Source organism: Nyctibius grandis, chromosome 2 (genome assembly GCF_013368605.1).
Source record: "Nyctibius grandis isolate bNycGra1 chromosome 2, bNycGra1.pri, whole genome shotgun sequence".
In the NCBI taxonomy this organism is placed as follows: domain Eukaryota; kingdom Metazoa; phylum Chordata; class Aves; order Nyctibiiformes; family Nyctibiidae; genus Nyctibius; species Nyctibius grandis.
In genome coordinates, this window is record NC_090659.1 from 3,550,473 (window position 1) to 3,574,003 (window position 23,531).

Genomic DNA, 23,531 nt, shown 5'->3' on the forward strand with positions numbered 1-23,531 from the left:
AAAGGTGCTTAGCCCTAAGGGTGCATTAAAAAACACTCAGAAAGAGGAAATTCTCTGAGGTTCATAGTGCCATCCTCAGACTATCTTAGTTTGGAATAACTGGTGCTCAGGATTTTATGAAGAGATTTTATTCAATACAAACCTACACTAGATTTTGCTCTACTAAGGTCCTTTGGGAACAGCTATTGCAGAGAGGTTAGTCTTCCTGCGAGATATGAAAGTTTACAAAGCATTTCAGTGTCCTTTGGGAGGCTGGTTCAGTCACAAGCACACTGAGAAAGCTGCTCCCTGTCTCTACAGATCTGCACTTTAACTCCAAGAAAGAGAGGGCTGGGCAGGGTGCCTCTCAGGTGATGCCTAGTTCACAGTGCCTGAGAACAGCACATAACTGAAGCCAGAAAACTGACTCTGCAGATATGTTGAGGGTTATTTCTACAACTTGTTGATTACTGTGTTCTTTCTAACATCGTCTTAATGTATTGGTATTCCGTAGACTTGGACTCGCTGCTGTTTTGTCAGTGTGTCTACCAAGAAACCATGCTCCCAGCTTCTATTCAAAAATTGCATGTATTTTAGGCACCCTCTATTGCTGACCCTGATCTAAGGCTAGGTCTTTATTCTCAACATGTGACCAAGCAGATATAATTATTGCTTTATGTGCCTGGTAATAATTCATCCAAGATAAATCTGTCTTTATTTCATCTGGAGGCTGATTTGACAGAGGGAACCCAGAAAAACAGATTTGTTTACACTGTTGGGCTGAGAGCCTGTGGACCACTCAACATTTGTTAAAAAAAAAAACACTCTGTGAAGTGGTTTGCAAAAATACTGATATCAAGATACAGAAGGTTAGTCCTTTTTACCATTAAAGAAATGTGGCGTTTATAGGTTGCTTGCTGAAATATTTTTTTTCTCGTGTAAGAGTAGCTCTCAGCACACTCAGTAAAAGGAGAACTTGAAACATCCATTAAAAATAATTGAAGCTGGGAAAAAAATCTGAACAGATAAAATGACTAGTTTTTTACTTCCATGGAAAAAGGCCAACAAAGACATCGCATGACAATAGCCAAAGGAAAGTTTTTAAACATAAAACTTCTGCAGAGTTTGGGATGAGTGTCCCACAGCTCAGCCAGATAACCAGATCACGTGCTCAAAGACTTTTTGTTTGGAGCAACGATAGTTAGGTTCTGTGCTTCAAGTCAGTTTTCCTTGGGATTTTTATTACTGATCTATATATTTAACTGATGTATAACATTGAATATTATTTCAATCGCCAAGCTGAGTCTTTGACTTCAGATTATTTTACTTTAAATTGTTTTATTGCTATGTCTGTGAATCTAATTACCAAAAATATCTTTTTATAAATAGATTATTCTCAAACACTTCTTTGTCCTGTGCATATAGCATTGCAGTCCAGTGGGCCATGTACAATCTTTCTTGTTTCATACAGACAATCTCACTCTGCCTTTTAATGGCCAATGTTGTATTTCTGTCAATTTACTGTCTAGGAGCATGGCTGCAACATGTTGTGCAGGACAAGTAGAGGGCTTAAACTGCAACAGATTCAGATGAGGAACAGCTTCATAAAGATAAGGCCAGCAAAGGCCTGGAAGAAACTCTCCAAGAAGGCTGTGGACAATCAGTTGGAGATGTTCAGGGACAGATCAACAAGCCTGTGTGAGGACAGTGGATCTCCTCAGGGACCTCCTGGTGCTTGTTTCTCTCTTCTTGTTCAGCTATTTCCTATGGCAAAACTAACTTGGGTCTGTGCTGATGGAGTACAGAGATGAGAGTTACCTCAGGACTGAGGTTTAAGACAGACACAAATGTGATATCCTCACATTGCTCTTGTTCGTCCTGTCCCAAGGGACAAGAACTTCCTCCTACACCCCTTACAATCAGCCTCCAGATAATCCTTTGAGCACCAAATACCTACTCCTCCCCATTCCTGCCTCTCAAGAACAAGCATTTTCCATCCACACCTTCCCCCAAGCACACCAGCCTCTGTCTCTGACAGCCCCTTACTGCTCCTTCTCGTTTTCAGCTTCATATACGTCCTCCTAAATGCCCCCCCATGCCTTCCCGCCAGGGAGTGCCAGCCCCCATTTCCAGCCAGATCACCACCCACAGAAGGACTAAACCAGTTATTTAAACCAGTGCTCATGAGGAGAGCCTGGCCCAAGGCTGCCAGCAGGAAGGCAGTGCACAGGCATCTCCACATTGTTGTTTTCAGACGATGTCCTTTGTCCTCCATCCTTCCTCTTCTCATGGCAGTGTGAACTCCCAGGGGACTGCAGAGGAGGAAAAGAATGCAGGAGGACAGGTGAGAAAACAACATCCCTCAGTTGGAAGTGGCTGTTTTTCTTCAGTTTTCCTGTGAACAAAGCATTCTTCCTGCAAGTCCAGATTGTCTTTGTATTTCCACTGGACATTTCTCTGAAAGCTCTGGATTGAAGGTGATTAATTTTTAATTGTTCATGGGATTTTGTTTCCTAATACTTTGCATTTTTATAGCCAGCTCTGTGAAGGGATCTTAAAGCACTTTCCAAATGATAAATTAAGGCTCTTGTAAACTGCATGAAGTGGAAAACAAAATAATGAGGAAAGGAAGACCAATTGACTTACCTTTAGCTGAACAGTTAGTCCTCAAAACACCCAGGAGGAGGACCTCAGCTTTCACTGCTTACTCTTGTACTTTTATGTCACTTAAACTACAGTGGTTGTGAAACTGCAATCAAATATTCTTCTCTAATAATTGTGTTGAATCATAGGGTTGTACTCATTATACTATCATTGAGAAAGCTTCATGCATCCACTGGAGCAGGTCTAAAGACCAAATAGCTTCCTCTAGTCTTTTCTCCATTATTTCTTTCAAAACAAAAACCTGCCAAAGTATCTTACTCTCATGAAATGTGTGTATGTATAAATATACATACACTATATATATATAAAACAAATACTATGTTTTCTACTACTTCAGTGAGAATACAATGTAAAAAATAGTCTTTTCTAAAAAGGAGTTCTGCAGGAAAAATTAATAGGCCTATATCTTACCTTATAGTAAAACTGTGTTAGGGAAGATCAGATTCAAATCCCAACTTTGTAGCTTGGGAGCCTCTTTTTAGGATAAGAGCAAATGTGCGTGATGATCAGTTCTGCTCTTAACAGATTAAAGTGCAGGACATTTGCTGTTCTTGTCTCTAGGGCACCTGAACCACTGGTCTTCCCCTTTCCCAGCCAAGGCAGAGCTACCATTGCATACAAGCTAATTGCTGTCATGAAGGGGGCACTTGTAGCTAACTGTTAATTAGAGCTGGGATAAAGAACATCTTGCTGTATATAAATTAAATGGAAATGCCAATACAGTAATGAAAAAAATTTGGATGGTGTCTACTGTAAACAACACAAACCTGAGTTAAGTCAGCAGGAGATGTTGTAGCAAAAGCCAAATATGAAACATCAGTTCAGTTGTTTGCTAGATGTTTTAGGCAGCAAATGTAGTCAAGATTCAGGTGTACTCCCAAGTATTTCTTTTTGCCTTCCCTTTCTCAGTTCATCAGTTTCACAAACGAAAAATTTCCTTTTAATATATTTGAGGGACTTAGGAAAGCTTGGAAGGAGAAGTTAGCCTGAGAAGCTATTAGAGCTGCATTTTGACTTCATTCGGTATTTTACAAATTAGTAAAGGAAGCAGAGAATTAAACATACAATTGAGCTTTGGGAAGAAAAGCAAAGCAGCCACCCCTTTCTGCAGGAAAGAAGTAACAAATATGAGACAGAGAATCTAAAATTAGAAGAGTACATTAGAGTGGATTCAGTCATGTTCATCTGCGGCAAGTCAAAAAGGCCCTTCGGGCAACAGGTAGCTGCGACTCAGCTACTAGTGACAGCTCTTCCAACACCAGTCTCGCTAGCTCTGCCCTGATGCCAACTGAGACAGACTTCATCAGTCTTTTGAAGGATGCGAAAACTGCCCCAGCACCAAGGTAGCGCAGAAGGAAGTTTACCAGAGAGCACAGTCAGGAAAAACCTTAGTCAGTAGTCCTTGGCTCCCCACTCCCTGATGATAATCCTTTGCAAAGGAAGGCCCAAAGCAGTGCCACAGTCTCCCTGCTATTAGACTCACATCATCCAATCGGTTACTGCCATGTACAGCTTGCTAGACTATACTGATGTTTTTAATCTTCTGACAGATTGCATCAAAGTGGGTAGCTTTCAAATTGCAGCCCAAGCAGGATTCTGTGGTGGTCATAGCATAGTGTGCAAGGTTTATGAGCCATGACACAGTGATGCCTAATGTTGGAGGAAGCTGAAGTCTAGTACCATGTGTCATCAGAATGGTATGGCACTCCTGTCTGCTAGTAGAGTCATATAAAATGTTCTTTAGCTGGTTTGTTTGCACTGAGAAACTTCTTTTATCTAGCTGCTGTTTCAGAGTCCGTGTGTGTAAGATGAGCCTTTTTAAGCAGGAAACCCAATTCAGTTGTCTTCCTCAGAATGTTAGTGCTGACTCTTAAAATGCATATTGCGTATGCATATGTGAAGCAGCAATGTTATATATTTGGAGGAACAAAATGCCATGCCACTGCTGGCACACACACTTCCCTTGAGAGTTTTGTTCTTAGTAAAGCTCTTGATCAACAGGCAGCAGCTTGTACATAAATCACTGCAGCTGAAGCACTAAGCACGCCACCAACACTGGCAGGACCTGTTGCAAGTTTAGAAGCATAATCTGAAGCTGTCAAAAATGTGACCCCATTGCAATTCCTTCTGCTGTTAACAAGATTTATTTAACACTCTAAAAATGCACTCCTCCATGGTAATAGATAATACTGCTTCATTATCTCACATAAACTGGCATAAAATATATTAATTTTTTATCGTGTTTATTATTAACATTGTGTTACAACGAAACCTGTGTTTGGTTAAGGGAGTGCAGCGTAAACACAAGGAAAAGCTGCAGAACACAAACAGATCTGACAGAAATCTATCATCAACAACGGTAAGTGACACTTCTGAGAAACACGACACATGAGTTGTTGAATGTCTGATCACAAGAACTGTGCACATTAAGAACATGTTTTCCATTTTGTAAGAACTGAAGAGTTTCTGTTGTGTAATAATGAGGTAGAGGTCTGCCTCTCAGAGATACCTATTAACCATAAAGCAGAATAGATTCTCCATGTGTGTGAATTGCTGCAAGCCACCAGACCTGTTGTCTGCTGCACATCACCTGTGATTAGCACTTAACAGGAGATTATTAACAGGGAAATTTTATTTTGATACTGCAACAGCCATTGATAAAGGTGTACGAGAAACATAAGTGTTTATCTATAATTGTCCATTTTCTTTTATTTTTGTAATAGAACAACTGGGGTTTTTTTCAAAAGCAGTTGGATGATTTGGCCCAAGCATGAGTTATAATTGGACTAAAGGGGGAAAGTGCTTGCTAGTTACTGGCAATGTAAGTCATATTTAAAATGTGGTGCCAATCTGACCTTCCTGGTGAGGTGTGTTCTGTAAGAAATAGAAGCAGAAGCAGCACAGAGTGAAATGAAATTGAACGCAATCAGTCAAGCAAAAAAGGCAGATGCTGCTTATGCTCCTGTCTCCTAGATTAATGTACGCAAGTGCCATAGATGCACTGATGATATTATGTCTACAGGCCAGAAAGGATCAGCATAAGGTAAGAAATAATGCATATATAATATAGCCTAAAACAAACCACTGCCTTCAAATACTGAGAGATCTATTTTGAAATATTTTGCTAAAATAGCATTTTCTCCTCAAAAATAACTGACAACAAATCTGAGCCTCATCAAACAGTTTGGGCCACTCAGATGTTGGATGAGGAGGCAGGAGCTCCAAGCTCTGCCACCACAGCATGATCTTGAGCAAGTCATTCCTCCTTGTCTAACTTTTGTTCCCTTGGGCATTTACACTAGCAGTCCTTGGGGATAGGGACTGTCTTTTACTATGTAATACAAAGATAGGTTTATCAAAACAATCCCCCTCCCTCCTCACCCTCCTCCCCCAGTAATCCCACCAGTCTTTAGCTATTATTTGTATCTATATTTCTGTTTCCAAGTTTCTTTTTAGGCTCCTCTTAGGTTATTCCTGTGTCTCTTCCTTAGCTCTTCTGAAGGGAATGAAAATTCAAATGTAAGTTATTGAAAAAAGGAGCCAGGCAGGGATCTTTACCGAGATGTATTTTAGTGGATTTGCACTGTCAGAAGGATGCGCCTGGAAGTGTAGAGTGCTAATGGGAATTTGGCTTTCAGGATAGAAACCCAGAGGAGGTTTGCTTTAGCAGTGAGTCGTTCGCCCTGCTGGAAGTATGCAATCTGTATCAGGATGTACACATATATATTTATCTCTCTTTTTTTATGCATTCACATAAAGATAGCTTTCTAGCAGCTGTTTCAAATAAAAAAGGTTTCTGGAGCTGATGCATTGGTAAAGAGCATTTGTAAAGAAAAGATCTTACCACACTGGTGATCTGTGCCCTACAGAGAACGCTTGCCTCAGCTACAGCAGTTCTGGATTGCAAGGTAGGGAAAATAAGGTATCAAAAATATATTTATTAAAAAGATCTCTTTTATTTTATGGAAGAGCTGAGCCAAATGGTTTAGAACAAAATAAAACAATGCTGGAAACTGGAGCCTTCAACTGGAAACTCTTGATCTCTAGAGCAGAACAAGTTTGGGTTTAGTACCTGGATACAAATTGGATGTCCGTGTTTTGTTGTCAGAATACTATTTTTAGCTCAGAGGCAGGTCAAAAACAATGATTATTTGTTAAATGATTGCATAAAATCAATTTCTAAGCCTTCTTGAACCTCAAATTCAGTCAAATTCAGTTTGCTTTAAGCCACAAACCATACAACTTCTTAATGTGTTTTGGTGGGCAGGCAACAGTTTGTATTTGACAAAGGCTTTTATTCCACGTACATTTTCTGAGCTTCTGGCATTCCCTGGGTGCCTTTTTCCTCTCTTCTTGTTTATTTGAAAGAAATGCAGACTCCCGTCGCACTGCTGAAGTTCTAACTGCACCCAGGCTCCTCCTTGCGTACACAGACCAGAACTGGTGGCAGGGGACAGAAAACACCTCATTCTGCAGTGAAGCCGTTAACAGTCTTCTGCCTTCCTGAGCTGAAAACTTCTGCAGCCTCTGTACTTTGAATTCATTAACCACGTGATGACTTGGTAAAATTATTTTGGTTTGAATATTTATTTTTCAGAGGCTGTGGCAGTGAATATTCTACAAAACAAGCAGATTTTTTGCTCATAATCTGCTGTAAAAAGGGACTGGGGGAGGCAATACTTGTCCAAGCTACTGCATGTGATGTGGTTCCAATCACATTAAAAAGAAAGACATTTTCTCAGAAAAAGTGAAATATAAGAAATGCACTGTTACAACACTGCAAATTATTTCAACGGAGTTACTCCAGAGTTACCCTAGTTTAACTTGAAGCAGAAATGGGAGCAGAAGTTGACTTTCAATTATTGTCAGGGAAAATTTATGATGATGACTGAAGTACGCAGAAAATTCCCACATAAGTGTGATGAGACAAAATCCTGCCAACTTGTGCTGCATCAGAAAGTGTAAACATGTCATGGCAGAGAGACAAAACTGCTGTGATTAGCACAGGTCAACGCTTGTTTCTTCCAAATTGTTTCATTTTTCAGAATCCTGTTGTGCACATTCAATCCACTTTTGCTACTTCTGTGGGAACGGAGACAGATCCTACACTGCTGCAATAAGTTATTTCTTCTTTTCAAAACTCCGAGTGTGGGTTTAGGTGATGTTTTCAAGTTTGTCAGCATGTTGTTCTGTAAAGGATGAATGACAAAGCAGGCTCTGACTCCAGTGGCATGTTTTCAGACATGATGCATATGGGGAATGAGGGAGTGACCAAATACATTGGAGTGTAGGGAAAAAGAGAATGTGGGGAAAACATTTCATTATTCAGGCCATTACAAAAGATGTTTGTCATGATTTTGAAAGGCATATCATACACAACAGATCTGGATTTATTGCATAGGCATGCCCTTCATTGCCTGACAGAGTGGTGGTCATGTGGTTATGTTGCTCTACACACTCATGAAGTATTAGAGCTACACTCATTTCTGCACAAGAGCTTGGATGGCTTGGAAAGCAGAAAATAAGAAATAAATAAGTACTCACTGAATATAACTCATAATTTGCCCAAAGATTTTTAAAAAGGTGTGTGAGAGGGAGAGAGAGAGAGAGAGAGAGAAACATCATGGCTTTGGGATTACAAGCTAAAACCTGTTTTCATTTTTCTGTGAGATACAGATGTGTTCAACTAAACCCTCATTTATTTTTGTCAAGTATTACAAATGTTGTGGCAAGCAGCAATGTTTGAGTCCACAAGACATGAATATTTCACTAAGAACTGGTAAAAGCTGAGAAAGGTATAACCATTGTCTTGAAAAAAGACAGTGACAGAGCTTCCTTTTGACCCAGCAAGAGGTGATTCCATCTCACTGTCTTCTGAGCAGTGAAAATATAGTAAAATCCAAAGTCTCCCAAAGTCCACTGGAGCCAGAGCAAAAATCTCCTGCTGATTTCAGCAGGTTGTGGGGCAGGCACTTCTGTTCTCAGATAGGAAGAGAGGTGACCAGGAAGAAATCTCTATCTAAAGTTTGCCATTAAGGCTTGAACCTTAGAATAACGTCACTGAAAGTGATGAAGAAAAAGATATTTAAAAGAAAAAATGTGGCTGGCTTTGCTGAAGATTATAAAGCTTACAAAAGTGTGAAAAGTAAATAATGGTATAAATAGGTGTAGACTTCTTTTCTTAGAATTTATTCCACGATATCTTCCTTGTTACAATGAATTTCTGCGTAAGAATAAGACTTATATTTTTGTTCCCTTGGGAGTAAAATTATTTTTAGAGGAAAGTTTCTTTCTGTTCTCTCTCTGCTGCTTAATGATAAAACAAGTTGCATGATTTGTAATGAATACTGCAGGTTGAAGACAATACAATGAAATGCAAAAAAAAAAAAAAAAAGATAAAGAAACTTAATAGACTGCGTCAGCTACTGTTGTAAAGTGAAACACTGTCCTCTTGGTGCTTTATCTCCAGAAGCTGAGTAGGTCTCATTGTGGTTTTAGTTGATAGGGTGATGTTACAGGTGATCTCCCTAAACCCTAGGATAGGCTGAAAGAGAGCAAGTTGACAGACAGTTCACAAATGTGTATTTGTACCCATCTATAAATATGTTTGATATTTGCAGTGGCCGCTGACTTCAAAGCAAGGTTCCTCTATTAACACATGAAGTTTAAAATAAGAATCCCTTTTGAGCCACAGGAAAGGGCATATTATCATTCCTTTCAAAAACACATGCAATGGCTGATTGTACAATGATTTTCATTAGCATAAGACCTTTAATAAACCTCTCTTAAAAACAAGAAAACATGAACAGCATGTGGAAGGCTTTTCTCCGGGTCTCTAACTTCAACATTTTCTCTCCTTTTGTCTCCTGTTTTCCCAGAGGTGGTGGCAGCATTAGGAGAAGGAAGGGTTACATCTGCTTCAGAACAACGTGAAATCTTGACTGGAACAGCTGCCTGAAGGCAGATCTCAGCAATGCTGTCTTGTCTCTGAAATATGTGGCAATTCCAGTTAAAAATTGGCAGTAGTGTTGATAAAACTGGCAAATTAAATCTAGAGTAACATCATCTACTGACTTTCTAACAGTACAGTAAGCAGCAATGTTGCTTGCACCCTTGTGCTGGCTTCCATGTAAGGACCAGCCCCACCTGACAGGGTTCCCCTGGTCAGGTTCACAGTTACTAGTTGTTCAAAACAATTCCTTTCTGTGGAGCAAAGAGAAGGATATCACATCAATTTTCCTTCCATTTAAAGACAATAAAGAAAACATGCTAACACAAAAACATTCAAACTCCTTTTCAGAAGCTCTTGCGCTAGTTAGAAGTCTGAACACACTAAGAAAACAATGATCATGTAATAAAACCAGGTAATAACAAGGAGAAAGAAAACAAAAATCTGTCTAGTCTAGTTTTGCTCATTGGAGCACTTAGGCAGAACCTTGTACCCCTCGGCTGCTGGTGCTACAGGTTAGCAGAAATCTTTAGGCTTAGTTTTATCTTGGTGTCTACTATCAGTTTCCTTTCTCACTTCAGGAGCAAAACTGCTTCTCTCTTACTATTTTTTTGTCACAGATTCTATAATATCTGGCTTCAGTTATAGCATGTACAGCTTTTAGATCAAGCAGAATCTAGTGAAAAGATGTGAAATACATGGCAAAATAATGTGAAAGTAGATGAAAAGGGAGAGAGTTTAATGGAGGGCTATTTAAGATGCAGGATGAGAGCAATTAACTGCTAATAAACCTTAGTTTTAATGAAGATGGTTGTTGTTATTTGATTTCCAGTTCTTCCAATTCCAGAGGCTCCTGAGGGACACGAGTAGCTTGCAGAAGATGGAAGACCAAAATAAAATCAAACTTTCAGAAGAGGAACCATGACTGTATCCTCAAAACAGATTTATTTTCCTCAGAACAGATGCTGAATACTGTTCCAGCCTTTCACAGCAGTTTCCATAGAATATCAGTATTTCCCTACAGAATTCTGAATTTATTTCCAATTATAGCACCTAGATCTTCAGGGATAAAAAGGGAGACTACCAAAATCGCCTCCAGGATGTGTTTTCCACCAAAGTACTTTGCCTGGCTCTATTCATCACCTTTCAGGTGCTTAGCTACAGTATCCACTCTCAGCATTACAATTTCTACTTCCCACTGTTAAAACCCTACTCTGACCACCTTTTCTATACTTTTCCCAGTCCTTTTTTTGAATCTTCATGACTCTTTCCTCGACACCTCTAATGTTTGCCTAATGCAGGGAAGTTTCAGCTCATGTCCCTCGACTCATTGGGAGTGTTTTGTTTTGGCTCTTCCAGCTTCTGAAGGGGGGGCAACGTGGTTCCTTGACCTGTGTATAAGGTGTACTCAGGCCTTTACTGGAGGTGCAAACTACTGCAAGCTCCAAGACTGATGTGAATTCCTTAAGCTTTTCAATATACTTATGGATTGGGTGGGGGTTTTTTCTTATCCAGAGCTGCTGCACAAATATATCTCTTGTTTCATTGCTGTTGTGATGATCAGCAATGAATTGAGAGCAATCAGTTTGTCACTCACTTTCATCCTAAATTACTGTTTATTGTGCCTCTTTCAGTATTTGTCTGCAAATAGATCAGCCTTCGAGACAGGTAACTCATCACCTCTGTGGCTACAAGATTTCTGCCTTGATTTCACTATCCAGAAAAAAAACCAAACACAGCCAGATGTAATATCTTAGTCTACATTTTTTCTCCCTGGCCTGTTTAGCAATGAATCTTCATGTGGCAAGGTTTTATTTTTTGCTTTGGGGGGACGGGATGGGGATGTTGCTGTTATATACATATTACATAAAGTTTAATGAGGTCATAACCTCAGTTGGGCTAAATTACAAGCAACTTCTATGAGTGGTATGAGTAAATCTACTAGGCAAGTGCATTTTATTATAAGACTCATGATATAGTTGAGTTGTCCGAATTAGACAGTAAAAAAGAAACAACTTTCAACATCTTCTCCAGAAAGAGAAATCATAACAATTTGAGAACATACAATATTCTTTTACTGTCACTAATCCCCAGGATATTTCTAAAAATTAAAAAAACTACCCTGTCTGAAATGCAGAAAATCATCAAAATCATCCATCAAATCCAAACTGAAGTTTGCTATTTTGCGTAAAATAGAATTACTTACTGAACTAAAAATAATATTTGCCAAAGTTGAATGGCTTAGCAAGGCCAGTTTTTTGAAGGTAATAAAGAATAATGAAGAAAATTGAGAAATGGAAATAAGAAGAACTACTTTAAAAATATGCTATTAGATGCCAGACAGCTCAGCCAGGCAATTACATGGAGAGTGTCTTCAGTCAGTAAATAATTGCAAATATGAAATACAAAACTGCTTACCAAAGAAAGCACAAAACTTTGTGCTAGAGTAGGATATTCATTAACATTAATATTGTTGCCTTCCCCAACCTTGAATAGTCTCTGAAATACACAGGGATTGTTGATACATTCTTCTCTCTGTTTTGCTGCATAGAAGAAATCCCCTGGGGACAAAACCAGTCTGTGGCGAAGGGTGCTCCATGTGCTCCTATGAAAAAGGGATCTTCAGCCTTCAATATGAACCCTCTACCACCTTTATGAAACCTGGTGACCCTTCAGTGGACCAAAGCTCAAATCCTGGGTATGTTCAGTCTTAAACACACAACAGAAATGTAACCCTCTCTCAGATCTTGGCTGGCGGTTGCTCTACTCTGCTGGGCCTTGCCAGCTGATGTGTTATTGGCAGTTCTTCCCTGCTTTTCCCCTGCTATTGTTCTGGTCCATTGGGTCACACCTGTCAATGGTATTCTACTCTGCTAACTTCATTCTCGGGAAACATACAGTGCTAAGCAAGGTTTAGTCACATTCCTTCAGCTCTACAGTAAACCTTTTCTTCTTTTTCAGATCCTGCACTGTCCAGAACTTCACAGAAACTTTACAAGTTAAAGAATTAGCCTGTAACTCTTGTCAGCCAGGCACACTGGATATAACTGAACCTAAACCATCCTTTTTACAGCATTTTAATAAAAAAAAGCACCATTCCTTCAAGTTTAGAGCATAGACATTTTTAACAGACATGCCATAAGATTTGCCAAGTAGGAAGATAATTTAACAGATCCAGGCCTGCTTCATGGGCTTTTCCATTCAGCTTCCTACAGGGACATTGTAAAACACTGTCATCGTCCTGACCTTTATCTTTTTGGTGCTGCATGTGGCCAAAGCCACAGGCTACCAGGCTACAAAGCCAAATAGCGTCCAGACTGAGATGAAGATTGATGGTAATAGTTGTGGCTTACTAATAATCTGTAAAAGGAAGGGCAGAATATGCTTTGGCTGGCTAACACAAATTCCCTCTTGGACAAAAGGTATTAGAGCTAAAACAAGGTACATGCAATGTAGAAAAGATACTGTGTTTTTAGGGTATCATTAAAGAGTGTGGAAGTTAATTTGCCTTTTGGGAAATACTGAAGGCCTTGAGTTGGTCATTCTTGGGTTTAATCATGTAGGCTCTGACGCTAAAGACTTCAGTAAACAGCAATGGATTTAGGCTGTGATTTTCAGCGTCTGTATTCCATGGGGACTGGGTACTGGCAGGTCTCATAGTAGGTCTATTATCTCATCTCCAAGATAATTTTTCATTAGTTTTTTTATTAATTTAAATCAGATCTGTGCTGTGGAGGAAGCTCTTTTAATCCCCCTGCTCTCATAAAGCTGGCTGTATTACAATCTAAAGAGCATACTCAGTTTACAGCCTTGTTAACATGCTAACAAGCAAGATTTTACATTCTACAAGCTCCTTATTAAAGTGGTAAATTAATTAGCTTGCCCAGACAATAAAGGTCCAAGACCATCAGCTAATATGAATTTAATTTTGCTTGTGTTTCAAACATAGCCCCGCGTGTTCCCATGACAAAGATTTCAAGGTCAGATTAATAGATGCCAGGACTAGGTTTCTACTTGGCCTCTCTTCAGAAAAATAGAATTTGCCCTGCCTCCCTTTGCCTGTCTGCTCAGTAGGAAGAACAGTTTCGGAAGAATTGATAAAATACCGGCTAGTTCACCAGTGAACTATTTCTGCTACTATTGTTAACAGATCATTAGTAGTATTTATTCTTTTCTTATTACATACCTGTTTTCTTTATGATTTTTCAGCCTGTGTTCATCACTGTGGCTGGCGTTGCCATTTCCAGTTGTCATTTGTAAGTAAATGACCATCACAACCAGAAACCCCAGTCACCACTGGAGTCATTCTTTGCTGCTATAAAACCACTAGTAAATAATAATTTTTTCTGTAGGAGAGAAGGTTCCTGTAAGTATTTGGCTCTCAGTAGGCAGTTACTTTATAAATCTTTTATCTGCTTCCACTCTTTTTATGCCATTGGAGAGAAAGTTGCCCACTTTTAATGAGTGAAATATGGGATTGATCTACATCTCCTATTCCTGTCTGGAATTTCAAAAGTTTATCCTTGCTTCTGCTCTGCCCATGTCTATTACTAGAATTTCTTCTGCATCCTCTAAAGCACAAGATTGTTTGCCCCACTATTCTGGCCTACACCCTCCCACCCCTTTTCCCACCCTCCCTCCCAGAATTTTTATTTGTCTCTGCATTTTTTTCAAAATTTGTTGTCAAGAGCATAAAACTCAGCGCTCAGCCTGAACCTTGCACTTGTAAACCAAGTCTGTTCATTAGCTTCACGGAAACTCATTTTTCATACAATGCAGGGAAACTGAGCAGCCATGCAGCCCAAGTTTGAAATGAGACACAGCTGGATTATTGGCAACTGACAAACAAAGCAGCAACGGATTATAGAAATGCAATCTATTCTGTGTGAAATAGAGACATGAAATATTATAAACTTTTAGCATTAGCATCTGAAACATCCATAAAGCTGAGAAAACTTACTGGAATCCTGCTCATTTTAAATTTAGTGGTGTTTCCCTCTATTGCAGATATTGTATAGATAGATCAGAGTTAAATACATTATAGGAATCTAAACTGTATACATTAGTGGAAACAGACACTGAAATCCAGAAGGGGGTATCATTTCCTAAATGAGGATAAGAGCTAATCAATCCATGTCTTTCTAAAATCTAATTATAAAGTCTAAATACTTTATGGATAAGAGATTCAGATAATGCCCAAGCTGTTTAGCAATTGGAAACATACCCCAGGTGATAGCTTTACTAATGGGTTTTCAGCTGCACACAGTCCAATTGTGGCTACAAAGTTCTAGAACAACTCAGTGTTTGTTTATTCAAGGACAGAAATACTGGTGGTGGTTTTTTTCTAGAGGCCTTAAGCCATTATGGTAACACATGAAAATTTCCTTCTTCATCTAAAAGACAGGCAAACAAATAAGAAGACTTTCCCAAAATAACCATTTATCATTTACAAATATGCTGGGGCAGGATAACATTCTCTCCTTGCTGACAAATTCCGTTCTCTAAGCAGCTAAGCCAGGCTTGATACGAAAAGCTTGTTGAAGCCCTCTCTTACCAAGTTTAGAAAAATCCTGCACGGCCAGCCCAGTAAATCATGCACTTCAAAAAATGTAAGCCAGGGCCCCAGGAGCACCAACAGGCTCTGCAGCCTTTTCCCTGATCACTGGTCCACAGCTGATCCAGGTTACTGTCACCCGACCTGCTCTGCCCTCCTGATTCGGGTGCTGTGGGCCAACCCCACCAGCTCCCGCTCACCTTACCCTGCGGAGCAGCCAGCTCTTGCTGCTCTCTGACAATGTGATTTTCAACTGCTTTTCCCTCGGGTTTGCTACATGATAGATCTGTGATATCAATTAATTCACAACTTCTCTGCACATTCCTTGAATGCTCATAGCAGACAGTTCAGGATTTGGCATTACATATTTCTTCAGACTCCTTTGATTCTAAAGCCTGGAGAAGTTGGACAGCACAAAACAAAGTAGATTTTTCAAGACTCTGATTCTCAGGGGAAACAACCAACATGCCTCTCAGGACACCAGCCTCTTCTTTTCAAGCATCTTAATGTAAGAAATGGATTTCTGTGGCTGCCCAGCATTGAGATATAATGCACACAAGGTTTGAAGAAAATAGCACAGACTGCCTCAAATATCTTTGCTAAGATTGCCATGTATGTCTTAACAAGTGTCTGCCCAGAAGGATCTGCGCTGAGCATCATCTTTTTAGGTGACACAGAAATGCCACAGATCTCCGTGCTGCCAGAAGCAGGGCAAAAGTCTCATAAGTTAAGAGGAACAGAAGTCGCTGAAGGCTGAATTTTAAATTTCTTGTTACCCATTATTTTAAAATACTTTCCAAAAGCTAACTAAATAATCTGTGAAGATATAAGAACTAGGATGAAAATGAAAATGCAATTAAATGTTGAGGTAACTGCCATGTTGCATCTGAATTTGAAAGAATTTATGTTGATTGTTCCATTTGTCAGACAACATTCAGAAATAGATTTTCACCATATTAAAAGGAGAAAATTGTAGACTGAGTGGGCAGTAGGTGGATGTGCTTAGAGGAGTTGGATTGTGTAATGAAATAAATGCATTTGAACCTTCAGTAGTGTGAATGAGGGGGGCAAGAGCACGTGACTCAAAGGTAGCACTTTAACAGTATTTTAGAGTTAGCTTACAAAAGGTTGGAAGCATATATCAACATAATTGCAACTGTAACATCAGGAAAAGAGAGACTTAAATTTAGAATTATTTTTTCCTTTAATCAAGAAAAATCCTGCTTTTAAAGGAAGAATTAGTCATGAAACACTGTACAAGTGAGAAACGAGAAACCAAGGTCATGTCAGATTCTTACAGTCAATGCATTTTAACAAAGAAAGCCATTCTTACACATTTTTCAAATATATCTTTTTTTTTTCCCTTTAATGTCAAGTTAAGTAGTTGTAGTGAGAATTGTGAGAAATAAAATCTGGTTATGTCAACAGAGAGTGTTCCAGCTTTGGTGCACTTTGCTCCGTGATCAGGTCTTTACTTTCACTAAGAGCTTTGGTTTCTTTATAATGCTTTGCACATATCTTGACACAAATTTGGCGACATCTACATAGAATCATAGAATCATAGAATGATAGAATGGTTTGGGTTGGAAGGGATCTTAAAGATCATCTAGTTCCAACCTCCCTGCCACAGGCAGGGACACCTTTCCACTAGACCAGGTTGCTCAAAGCCTCATCCAACCTGGCCTTAAACACTGACATGGAGGGTGGCATCCACAACTTCTCTGGGCAACGTGTTCCAGTGTCTCACCACTCTCACTGTAAAGGATTTCTTCCTAATATCTAATCTAAATTCCCCCTCGTCCTATCACTACATGCCCTTGTAAAAAGCCCCGCTCCCGCTTTCCTGTAGGCCCCCTTCATGTACTGGAAGGCTGCTATGAGGTCTCCCTAGAGCCTTCTCTTCTCCAGGCTGAACAGCCCCAACTCTCTCAGCCTGTCTTCATAGGAGAGGTGCTTCAGCACTCTGATCATCTTCGTGGCCCTCCTCTGGACTCACTCCAACAGCTCCATGTCCTTCTTATGTTGGAGGCCTCAGAGCTGGACACAGTACTCCCGTTGGGGTCTCATGAGAGTGGAGTAGAGGGGCAGAATCACCTCCCTCAACCTGCTGGCCACGCTGTTTTTGATGCAGCCCAGGATACAGCTGGGCTTCCGGGCTGCAAGCACTCATTGCCAGCTCATGTTGAGCTTCTTGTCAACCATCACCCCCAAGCCCTTCTCCTCAGGGCTGCTCTCAATCCATTCTCTGCCCAGCCTGTATTTGTGCTTGGGATTGCCCCAACCCATGTGCAGGACCTTGCACTTGGCCTTGATGAACTTCATGCAGTTCGCACAGGCCCAGCTTTCAATCCTGTCAAGGTCCCTCAGGATGGCATCCCTTCCCTCCAGCGTGTCGACCACACCACACAGCTTGGTGTCATCGGCAAACTTGCTGAAGGTGCACTCAATCCCACTGTCCATGTGGCTGACAAAGATGTTAAACAGGACCAGTCCCAATCCCGACCCCTGAGAAACGCCACTCGTCACTGGTGTCCACTTGGACATTGAGCCGTTGACCGTAACTCTTTGAGTGCGACCATCCAGCCAATTCCTTATCCACCAAGTGGTCCATCCATCAAGTCCATGTTTCTCCAATTTAGAGACAAGGATGTCATGCGGGACAGTGTCAAATGCTTTGCACAAGTCCAGGTAGATGACATCAGTGTCTCTTCCCCTATCCACCAACGCTGTAACCCTGTTGTAGAAGGCCACCAAATTTGTCAGGCATGATTTGCCCTTAGTCAAGACATGTTGGCTGTCACCAATCTCCTCCTTGATTTCCATGTGCCTCAGTATAGTTTCCAGGAGGATCTGCTCCATTATCTTGCCAGGCACAGAGGTGAGACTGACTGGCCTGTAGCACCCCAGTTCTTCCGTTTTTTCCCTTCTTGAAAGTAGGAGTTATGTTTCCCCTTTCCCAGTCAGTGGGAACTTCACCAGACTGCCATGACTTCTCAAAAATGATGGATAGCAGCTTAGCAACTTCATCCACCAGTTCCCTCAGGAGCCATGGATGCACCTCATCAGGTCCCATGGGCTTGTGCACCTTCAGGTTCCCTAGCTGGTCTCAAACCAGTAGGCGGTTGTTCATCCTTCCATCATTCATCATCATTCCAGTCCCTGCCTCTGCCTTCTGCTACTTGGGTGGTGAGGCTAGAGCACTCGTCGGTGAAGACTGAGGCAAAGAAGTCGTTGAGTACCTCAGCCTTCTCCATATCTCGGGTAACCAGGTCTGCCATTTCCTTCCAGAGAGAGCCCACATTTTCCCTAGTCTTCCTTTTATCACTGACATACCTATAGAAGCATTTCTTGTTGCTCTTGACCTCACTGGCCAGATTTAATTCTATCAGGGCCTTAGCTTTCCTAACCTGGTCCCTGGCTTCTCGGACAATTTCCCTGAATTCCTCACAGGCTACCTGCCCTTGCTTCCACCCTCCATAGGCTTCCTTCTTGTGCCAGAGTTTATCCAAGAGCTCCTTGTTCATCCATGCAGGCCTCCTGGAGTTTTTGCCTGCCTTCCTCTTTGTTGAGAAATATCCTCTAAGATTAAGAAGGCAGTTTCAACTCTGCATGCAGTGTATATGCAACCCATGTTTTTCAGCAGAGCTGGACTTCTGTATTTCATTAACATGGGCATCTGTCCACCAGGAACTGGTGTAGGCACTGGTTTGACATTGTAGGTCACTTCACAGAGAGTGTTATGGGCAGAAAGGGGAGGAAAGAACAGCTGCTTTCAGAGTAGAATTTACAAATGATCTGAAGGTACTGCTTCTCATTTCATCTGAGATGCCCCTTTTTATCAAAGGTAGGTGAGGTGGGGTTTTTTTTTTAAGTTTTTGGCTTGTTGGTAATCTTGGGGGACAGCAATATTTTCAATGCATAATCAGTCTAACTTAAACTAAATTTTTTTCTTCAAAATCTTCAGTGAGCTGTAAGTTCCCGCACTTGGGAGGTTTCAGTGAAACTCTGTTGTTGTTATCAGGTATGAAGCATCCACTTCCCCTGATGAAGTGCCAGGCCCTCCATTGTCCTTGGCCTAGGCCACTATGGTACTGCCAGGGGCCTCCAGTGAGGACAGATACGTGGGCAAAAGCTCAGACCGTGGGTCTGAATTTGGGGAACATTTGTCAAATATGAGTCATTCAAAATCAAGTGTTTTGACACTAGAGAGGTGATGGTTTTCCATAGGCAGAACTGTACTAGAATAGTAAACGTGCATAAAAAACAGGTCACAAGGAGCAGCAAGTACTTCAGAAGACAAGGCTGAATGCTAGCCCTGTCTCAGCATACTAGAGGGATGGTCTGAAAAATCGTATTGTGATATTCCAGAGGATCAATGTATTTTATTCAAGAAGAAATAACCACCAACACAAATGCAATTACTAAGTAGCAGTTCTATAGAAATGGTTCATGAGCTATACCATAACTAATAATGGCATGCTGTTGACAAAAGGAAAAAAAATCCTGGAAAATATAACCAGGCTAAATAAGACACAGACCAATCTCCTGTTCTGCTCAGCCTTAGCAAGACCTTGGCTAGAGTAATGCCTCTGTGTAATTTGGGATATTTGAACAAAGGCATTAATCACTTGACGTGCACAGAAAACAAAAGGAATGATCCAAGCTCTAGAAAACATGATCTGTGGGGCAAGATCAAACCAACTTGGTTTGTTCAGTCAAAAGAAGAGACAGAAGTAGTCAGGGTCATCTCTTAATGGGCATAAAAGGTTGCTGCATAAAGGTAGGAGATAGATAGTCTGTTCTTCATAAAGATGGATGGAAAACAGTCAGTTTACATTTGAGCTAGGTAGTGGGAAGGGTAGCACAGTAACAGTACACGCTGCAGAAGATGTTATGGACTTTTCACTGCAGGAACTATTAAAAAAAAAGGCTAGACAAAAATCTGTTAGGAGTGGCAGTGGTATTACTCATCATGTGTTGGAGCTGGGAGTGAGCTAGATGGTTCCTGCCATCTAGTCCCTCACCCCTCCCAGCCTCTGATTCCCAACCAGCTCTCTGTGTAAGATAAATAAATTCATTCAAGGCTTCTGCAGAAAATATCCTTGCCCTTAATTGAAAGAGCCAGATAAGCTATCATCAGTGCTGCAAAGAGCAGGCTGGGAGAAAGAGAAAGGAAGAAGAGGCAGGTGAGTTCCATGCAGCCTGGCTGGCAGGTGTGACAGGGAGGCAGAGCATGAGTCTGCCTCTCCTGAATCATCCCAGTTATGATGAGTAACTGGTAGATGCTTAGCTGCCTTCCTCTCTTCCCCCTTCCCTTGTCTAACAAGCAGTCTAGACATCAAGCCACTGGGTAACACTAAGATTTAGATTTTTTTTGAAAATATTTGTTCCTTTTTATCAGCATACAGTAAGGTATGAAGATTTGATGTACAAAAAAAGAAAAAGTAATTGATGTTTTATCTAGGGATAATTATGTGTCTTTCATGTTGCTTCTTCCTACGCAGAAGCTCAGCTGAAAAAGCTATTTTACTTTTCAATTATATTTGTTCTGGAAGACCTTTTACTTGTTAAAGCTTTTGAAAATGCGGAACAAAATCTACATAGTAGGTCTAATAAAAAAAGGCTCTATTAATCATAATCAGAAATTGCGATCAACTCCACTACAGGTATAATCTCTCTCTCAAAATATGATAAAAGATAGGAACAATCATCTAATAAGCTAGTCATTGCAGTATTTCTCTTCTTAGGCATATTCTCTTAACTGGATATGCTGAGTATCACAACCCTCCCCTCCAACCCCCCCATATTTATTTGAGAGAAAAAAACAAGAATATAATAGTCACTTGATGAAAATGACTGAAATCTGACTTAGTTTTGTTTTCCTCCTTAACTTTTATCACATTTTAGCCTTATGCTAGAGAAGTAACAAGCCCCAAATCTGCCTGTTGAAGTTCCCAACTTACAGATGTTGAGATCTTAGAAGGGGATCCTTACCAAAATATCAAGTTTGTTCATTCTACAAATGTCAGGAAGGACATAAATAAAAAACAGAGTTTTCTGAAAGGCTTCTGTCTCTGTAATACATGGAATAAAAATCCCAGATTTACACCCCCCTGTGTGTAGATCTGTTAAACTGTGGCTAAAATCCAGCTATTTTGTAGAGTTCTCATTAAAAATATATTAAAAAAAGAAAATGAATGTGTTGAGATACTAATTTTACACCCATGATGGGCAACAATCAATCACATAAAGGCACCCAAATTTCTGCCTGAGTACTCTAGAAGATACACATGGTCATAACAGTAATCATCTATGCTATATAAATTTGCTATTAAAACTATGTATGATAACTTTTCCTTTGAAAATAAAAACCAACAAGCTAATTAATCTAATCTACCTCTTTGCTGAACCCAATCATTAGGGTATTCTATGATCTTGTCAACTTGTGTGTCAGCAGTTTTTCTGGCCCCAAAACCTTTGAGCTTCCTTTAAATAGAAAGTTAAGAATTTACATTGATCACTCAGGGAATAAGTTAAAAAATGCCTCGATTTGGAAGGAGAATCTAATCTAACAGAGAATCCATCTGGACATTCAGTGGAGGTTCTTAATTGACAAATACTGATGTCGAGTAAAAAAGAAGAAAGATGAATGGATCACTCTGTTCTTCGCAGCACTTAAGTCATACCAGGAATACGGTGTCCAGTTTTGGTCCCCCCAAGTTCAATAGAAACATTGGAAAAATTGGATAAGGTCCAGTGGAGGGTCACAAAAATTTTCAGAGGGTTGGAGAAGTGGCATGTGAAGAAAAGGAGAAGGAATTGGTTTTGTTCAGCCTGGAGAAGAGAAGGCTCGGGGCAGATGTTATCACAGCCTTTCACTACCTAAAAGGAGTATATAAAGGATGAAGGTGCTCTCTTTACAAGGATGCACAGTGACAGAAGAACCAGCAATGGGTATAAATTGCTTCAGTGGAAGTTTTTCTGGGATATAAGGAAATAATTTTTTACCTCAAAAACGATTAAACATTGGAAAAGGCTGCCCAGAGAAGTGCTGGAATTTCCATCACTGCAAATATTCAGGCCTTGGCCAGCAAGAGCCTGGATAACCTAATCTAAGGCACTGCTTTCAGCCGCTGGTTGGACTGGATGATTTTCAGAGGTCCCTTCCAAACTAGACTTTTCTATGAAATCTGTCAGCACTCTGAAGGAATAAAACTGAATGCTTAGAAAATTAAGAAGCAGATATTGGTCCTATGTATAAACAGGCAAATAAGTCACTCAGCACCAAACAGCAACTTTCCATTTCCATGTTTATTTGGAGACGTAGTGTCTAGTAAGAGTAGAGGAAGATTTAAGAAAGAATAGTCATCAAACAGAAATAATTAAGAAAAGTCAAGAGGAATGGCAAAAGCTACATTTTTCAGCTACTTTGCAGAGGTCTAGAATGAGAGGAAGCTGTGCATCTGCTGAAGGAGAGAAAACAGAAAAGAGAAAAAGAAGAGAGAACAGAGAGGAGAGAGAAGGGGGCGTGGGGGAGAAAACATAGGCTCTGGATTGTCTTTCACCTGTCTGACAAACGAAGAGACACAGATGTCAACTGTGTTGCCAGATCATGAGCAAATTGCTGGGACTGAGAGAATTTGGAAAGTACTTGTTTTACGTCAGTTTTGCTAGTTATTTGCAGAAGGACGCTTATTGTCAACGTGACATCCTTGAGGGATTTCAAAAGATTCTCGTGGGGAAAAAAAACTCATATATATCTATCCTACTTATAATTGGCAATAGTTACCTGCTCCTGCCTGGATAAAAGAGCCAAGGTGGTATAAATTACTCCAATTTAATTTCTGATTTCAAAGGCAAGCTCTTTTCTTATTTTTTACAAGAAACATGACCTCAGTTTTCAAAGTGATCAATGAATGTGGGTGCCTGTGTTCTGATTATTCTAGAGGCATCTGAAACAGAGCAGCTAAAAATCTGTACATACCTTTTTAAGAATTCAGGCCTAGAAATTTATGAACTTATGAAGATGAATTCATATCTTCACTGTAATATATCATCAGTTACACTGTTATTATTGTGTACATGTCTACTACGTATGCACACAATCTATTTATTTATACTCAGGAAATTTATTTTGCTGTCTATTTTTACCCACTGACATTTTGGGATCACATGCTGGAATGAAATCAGAAGACATAGATGGATGCATACGTAGTAGTGCTCACATGCTCCACTTCTGAGGAGTGCAGTGGTGTCTCTGCAAACACTTTTCCCCGGTTGAGAAGAAACAGAGGACACCACACAGGCATTCCTAGTGTTACAGTGGTGGGGCAAGAAGTGATATTGTACAGGAAGAAACTGAGTTTTAATCCCAGTAATCTTGTC